We start from the raw sequence: 7,147 nt of genomic DNA on the forward strand, positions 1-7,147 counted from the left end.
TCGAATCAATACAATTCCCAGTAAACTAGTACCAGCAGTCTCTCGGATTGAGTCTTGCGATTTCACTATGTCAATACTCACAACCCATTCCCTGATTTAAAGAAAAACCAAATAAGAAGATCAAAAAATTTAGCCTAGGACCCTCTTTCACTTCTATTCTGATGGACTGAATATCTCTCATAAGGAGTACTAAAAGTTTTGATTAAGAAGAAAGAAAGAAAATTAGATGGTTTTGGTTCAAAACAAACACTGAATATCCAGATCATTGATATGCAGTTCCAGAAACATAAAAACTTCAATAAAAAAACACAATGCGAGCTGAAAATGGGAAAGTGAGAAAGAGGAAAAGCTTACTTCCGGATAGCCCAAAAGAGAAAATAAATACATTCTTGCAAGTGAGGGGAGAGGCTAAGAAATAAATGCAGTCGGTGTTGTGTTCCAGTAATTCTTCCTCCATTTTTTCTTTGTAAATAAAAAGCTGAAAGACAGAGCATTGCTTAGTTTACAATTTTACATGGCGAAAAATTGAAGAAAAAAAACCAAACAAGAGTGCATGTGAGCGAAAGAGACTGAGAGGTGAATGTGTTGTTTGGGATTTCATTATATTTGATCATCTGTTGGAAAATCTTTATCCACAAGGATCAAGCGAAGAAATTATTATATGTCATTTATACAAAATAATTTTATATTTGTTTGTAACTTTCAACAAAGATACTTAGTTCATCTTAGTAGTATTTATCAACTCTACATTTCTAACCCCATTTTTTTCTCACAAGCATTTCATCGAACATATATGCTTCACCTGAGAAGACTTGTATCTAACATTACACCTTGAATCGTTGATTGTCCCGATAGTCCCTTGGTCGGGTCTTCTCTCAATAGACCATTATTCAAGTCAATACCTTCATATAATTCAAAGTTAGATTAGAATTTCCCATGCATCCTCGACTGAAAAGTTACGCTGGAAATGAGAAGAGAGGAGAGAAAAAGAAAATTCGAGATCGAAAAGGAATTTAGGGTTTAGAATGAAATTAAGGAATGTGTTGCAAGTTTTAAGAGTTGGGGACCTAAATGTAAGCACTTGAATGTTTAGTGACGATATTGCAAACGTACTAATGGTAGTGTAACGGCAGGGACCATATTACAAACAAACTAAATGTTGGAGGATTGTATTGTAAGTTTTAAAAGTTGGGGACCTAAATGAAAGCTTTAGAAAAGTTCAGTGATCATTACTATACTTTACCCTTATTATTGTTACATAACTCGGGCAAAATTACAAACACAACAACCCGGGCCTAAACCAAATTACAAACTCAGCCGACCTATTTACCCTTTAACCCAAATCAACCCTAAACTGACCTAAACCTAAAAACCCTAGCTAACCCAACTGCCAACGCTGCCTCTCTTCTGCCGCCACTGTCGTTACTGTCGCCGGCCACCTCAACAAATCCCCTATTACAAATCTTAGTAGATCAAACCAAATCCAATAAAAACACAAAAATTAAGAAATCAAATCGAATAAAAAAAATCACACATAATCCCTATTTCTTCTCCAGCCAGACACCCCCTACCATAGTCATACTCTTCTACCGAACCCTCACCAAACACGCAAGCAACCTTATCCATTTTTATAGAATGCAGCAACTACGTAAAAAAAGATAAAGGAGAGAAAAGTAGAGCATATTCGAAAAAAATATAGAAAACAAAAGCAAACAAAGAAAAAAGAGAGAACCGAAAAGAGGAGAAGCTTACCGTTCGGTTGAAGCCTCTCGCCAGTAGTGGGAGTCTCTGTCGGTCAATTCAAATGATGAAAAGGTCGGGAGCAACCCCTGGAACGTTATACCTTAGCCACGATTCGATCCAACGACGGACGGCAGAGATCGGTGCCCGAAAACTCGAGGAGTTCTCGGCCCGTTTCACGGTGAAAGAGACTGAATCTCGTGAAATGAAACTCTGACCCAGACTCACCACGACGAGACAAGCCTTTTAGAGAGAGGAGACTGACGGAAAACAACGACTGACGGCGCCACCATCGGGCACTCCCAATTTAAATAGAAATGAGAGAAAAACTGGGGTAGAGAGAGAAGAGAAGAGTAAAAAAAAAACTAAATGAGCCTATTTATAGGACCATCAAAACGACACCGTTTTGGCACCCTCCCTGCTGCCGTAAAATGATTCGGTTTAAGGAAAGGTAGGGCAACTTGTTTCAGCACGTGGGGTAAATCGCGTTCCAGGCCATCTGAGTTTTTTAAGCTTCCATTTCAGTTCTTAAATGAAACGTGAGTTATTTCTGAATTTTAACTTCGAGTTTTGTCATTTTTACATTTTCGTCACCGTATGCTTTATTAATTTCATTTGGTTAAATGGCTAGTTTAATTCATTAATTTAACATTGTTATATTTTAGTCCTTATTTGTAATATTGCTTAAAATTGTTGTATTTATATATTAAGACCTTCTAGTTTTGTTTGTATTTTTTAACCACTGCTTTAGTATCGAATAATATGGATGCATAATTCGATATTTTTCTTGTATTTTTTGTATTTTAAATTTAGTCTTTGTTTTATTTTATAGGTATGTTTACACCTTTGAGTGTTGGTGTTTTGATGTGAATTCATTTTAGTCATTGATTTTGTTAAATCATTAGGAAATAAAATGGGATTAATCTCATAATGATTATCTATTTTCTTTATTTACTTTGATTAAGCCCTATGTTCATTTCTTATTCTTTAAAGGTGTATGCATCTAACATAAATTGTTTTGTTAACTTAATTTTATATATTGTTAATCCTAAATTATGTATTTGTTTACGTGTATATGAATATATATAAATATAACGAACACGTTTTTTATTTATGTGTCAAGCTTATATTTATTTATTTTAATAATATATTTATACATTGTATTTGTTTTAATAAAATATGAATATATTTTATTAAAGACAAATTTTTTCTATATTTGGATGTCTACATAATATATTTTTAACAAGGTGATCTATTTGATATTTTGAAAAGCTTTAAAATATTCGATTGTTCGATTAACTTATGAAAGACCTCCAACGACCTGAAGTGCCTTTTCAAGGTTTATTCGAATAAAAATTATATTTTATCGTTTATTATTTATTTGTCATGTTACGTGTATATTTCATCTATTTTGTACATTACATTTATTACTATTACACTCATAAATCATGCTTTGATTATTCATTTTCCAATAGATTCCAAGGCAATGTTGTCTTGCATCATGAGTTAACGAAATTACGTCCAACATAACTGGATTTTAATTTTTGTTAATTCACGTAGCAAAAGAACATCCTTTCTAAATAAAATTGAATGAATTGAATCTTTCATCGAATCAAATATTTTAAAAAATGAATTCACTCATTCCAAAAAAATCATATAAATAAAAAGGATCATAATTTAAATTTCGAGTTCAAATATGTAAAATTCCATTGTTTTCGACTACGTATAACTGAGATGTACCAATCTTAGGTGTTGTGGGGGCGCTTACCCTTCCCCACACGTAACCGACTCCCAAATCCTTAAAAATGAATTTCTAGTTAAACGTAGACCAATTTTTGTCTTTAAATGATTTTTCTAAAATTCGTTTAAAATATGTTTTCTTGGTATTCAGTCTACCTAACCAAAAGGTCGATGGTGACTCTAATCTTTTCTGAATTAATTTGATTTTTTAAAATTTTGATATTTCTCGAAAGTCGTGTCATACATCTATTTTTTTTGACATCTGGGGCAAAAACCGCTTACGACAGCTTGGCGACTCTGCTGGGAATATTTTGAGAGTCAAGCCTGAATTGATTATATATTGTCCGAGTGATTAGAAATTTATAAATTTGAACCTTGAATTACGATCCTTTTAATTTCAATTTTCATAATCATGCATCATTTTTTACTCTTGTAAATAGTTGTTGTTGAGTTAATCGATTGATGGAAATGGGCAAGAGGAGGGTGAATTGGCAATTAAAATTTTGGTGGAAACTTTTGCAGAAAATTGAAAATATTTGCACAAAGATTTAGAGTGGTTCGACTTTCTCAACCAAAGTCTATGTCCACTACCTTAGCTATCCACACTAAGGATTTTCCAATAAATTCACTAATTTGTTCTTTCTTTTGAGGACAAAGAGTAACCTTACAACTCCCTCAAGAATTATACCTCAAATTCTTGAGCACACTCTTTTTCAAAGAGAAATACACAAATTTGCAAACTTACAAGGAAAACCTCACAAGGTAAGATGTTTGCACAATTCTAGAACAAGAAAAGAACACTAAAAAATAATTACAAATGAGCACAAATGGTGTTCTTGAAAGCAAAATGAATATTGAAAGGAAAATTAGCTTGATTTGCACAAACTTGGTGTTTGATGTTTTCTCTCTTGTTTCTCTATGATTTCTTATTGATCAAAGGCTTCAGAACTTGTTTAAATACACCTTGAATCACTTCTGAACGTTGGGGATGATTAGTGGAGATAATAGAGTCATTTAAGTGTGAAATCATTTAATAAAACAACTTGGAGCATGTGGGAATCGGTACCCCTCATGGGGAATCGGTTCCCTAAGTGTAAAATTCAAATATTTCGACCGTTGAACAGTGGGGGGAATCGGTTCCCTCCGAGCATACTGGAATTCTTGGAGCCAAACCATTCAGGGGGAATCGGTACCCCCTTGGGGGGAATCGGTTCCCTCTGAGCAATCTGGAATTTTTGGCTTTGAAATGGTTCGAAATATTTTGTAAAATCGTTTTGAAATTATTTTAAGATTAAAACTTAATTTTACACTTGAGTAAGGATTTAAAATGAACTTTGAAATACTTTGAGTAATATTTTGATATTCGATTTAATATATCGAATATGCTTAGAAAAATCATTTTCAAAATTAAAATTCTTTTAATTTAATTTGTTATATCGAAACATCAAAATGTTTTCAACAATCTCCCCCTTTTTGATATAACAAAACATTTTAAGATTTTCTAATTTCAAAATGAATTTTGATTTTGAAAAATACTACTCCCCCTTACTTTAACACTACTCCTCTACAAAAACGCTTTTAAACATTTCTCCCCCTTTTTGTTAAATCAAAAAGACTTGTAAAAGTTTTTTAAACAAGGTTTTGAAATCATTTAGCCAATTGATTATATATATATAAATACGCTGCTAATAACACAATCAATAGAAACGTTAGCCATTAGTTCCATAATTAATATTCATAAACATGTAATGGATAATTGGTCATATATGTCTAAAGATGCAAAATAATCAAAAAATCCAAATCAAGTGTATTAAACATAAGTTCGAACAACCAAAAATAAACAATCCAAAAGCATTCAAAATGTTTTAACAATAAGTTCAATCCAAACAAGCAAAGCTAATATCATAGTTCAAACATCCGTAGAAGGATCGGGAGGTTGGAAATGAGCTCGCATAGCTGTCATTTCATGAGTGAGTTCATTAATACGAGCGTTGGTTGCTTCATTGTTTGCACGCATCTCCCGGAGAATTTCCAATTGTTGAGCTTCCATAGTCGAGAAGTGAGATTCTATGGAAGTGAAGCGAAAATCCAAGGATGCATAACGAAAATCAAATGTCTCCATAAATGATTGAAAATATAAAGGCACATGATCTTCTTGCTGAGCTTGTTCCTCGTGTTGTTCCGGCTCATCGTCGGCTTCGTCAATATCTTGTATTAATTGTTCAAGCTCGGGATCGTCGTCAGCTTCTGGTAGAGCTTGAGAAGAGCTAGCTCCCGGAGTATTTTCAGAAGATCGAACCCATTCACCAGTGTCCTTATTCTTTATCCATCCCTCTCTCATTAAAGAAAGAAGATTAATTTGTTTCTTTATAGGAAAGACGACATCTAGACCTACCCTAAGTCTGGCTTTAGAAAATAGATTACTCATAATGCAACCGTAAACTAGAGATGAACAAAGTTTTTCATTTGGAACTTGGTTTACGGTTTCAATAATTTCAGCAAAAATAATCTCAGGAAGATTTATTTTAAGATTGTTTTGGAAGCAATGTAACCACCAAAGATTTAAAGCACGAAGAGTAGAGTAACGACCTCCGGATGGTCGAAACCACCAAGAAATCATTAAATGAAGAAAACGATCATGAAGATCTAAGACACTCGCACTATCCCTTCTTTTATAACGAGAACCTAAAAACTGTTTTTCATTTGATATACCATCATTATCTAATCCTAATTCATTAGCTATGTAAGTCGAGTCAAGATGGATGAATTATCCTAGGAGATAGGAACGAACTGTTATGGTTTTGGTTTGAGCTCGGTTTTTAACACACACGACATTAGAATAGAATATGCGAACAAGTTGATGGTAAACTATAGGTTCAAGGTCACAAAGTTTCTCAAATTTCCACTCTTGTAAAAGAGGAAGATATCTAAAATTGATATCTATCATAGCTTGACGAGAAGGGATACGTTCTTCTCTAATTTTGTAAGAGTCAAAATATTGATAATACCAAAAACGATGATTTCTTGGACTAGGATGATTGAAACACGAGTTTTTGATAGTCATATTAGGATCAACGGGATTAGGAATAGGAATTTCAGGAATAAGTGGAGGATTTAGAGGTGGGTTGGATTGACGGTTTGAGCGACTAGATGATGACCTAGCACGTTTAGGATTGGACATGGTTTAGGAAATTGGAATAGAATGGATAACCTGTAATTTAGAAAACACATGTATGCAATTCAATCAATCCCAAAAGTCAATTGAGTCCTCAATATTTCAAGGTTCTCTAAATCAATCCTAATGGGCAAAGTTTTTGAAAACTATTGAAAAAAAAGGTTTTGAAAATCAATATATGCATAGTTTTCATAACAACAACATAATTCAATCAAAACACAATAATTTTAAAAATATTTTTTTTTCGAAAATTTCAAAGAATTTTGGAAAATTCTTGTGTTTTTGATGAAATTAGTTGTAAAATAAAGTTTTTAATCACTAAACAATCAATGCCCGATCACTATTTCTATCTAGAACTAATTAAAACTAGTTCTATTTTCAAAATTAATGAAATAGAGAGTTTAGAAAAATTTACCTTGAAAGATGAGATTGAGTGGATTTTGATGTTGTTTGCACGATTTTAATGATGCTAGTAGGTTTAGAAGATGATAT

This window comes from Hibiscus syriacus, unplaced genomic scaffold, assembly GCF_006381635.1.
Source record: "Hibiscus syriacus cultivar Baekdansim isolate YM2019G1 unplaced genomic scaffold, ASM638163v2 tig00111330_pilon, whole genome shotgun sequence".
Classification (NCBI taxonomy): Eukaryota; Viridiplantae; Streptophyta; class Magnoliopsida; order Malvales; family Malvaceae; genus Hibiscus; species Hibiscus syriacus.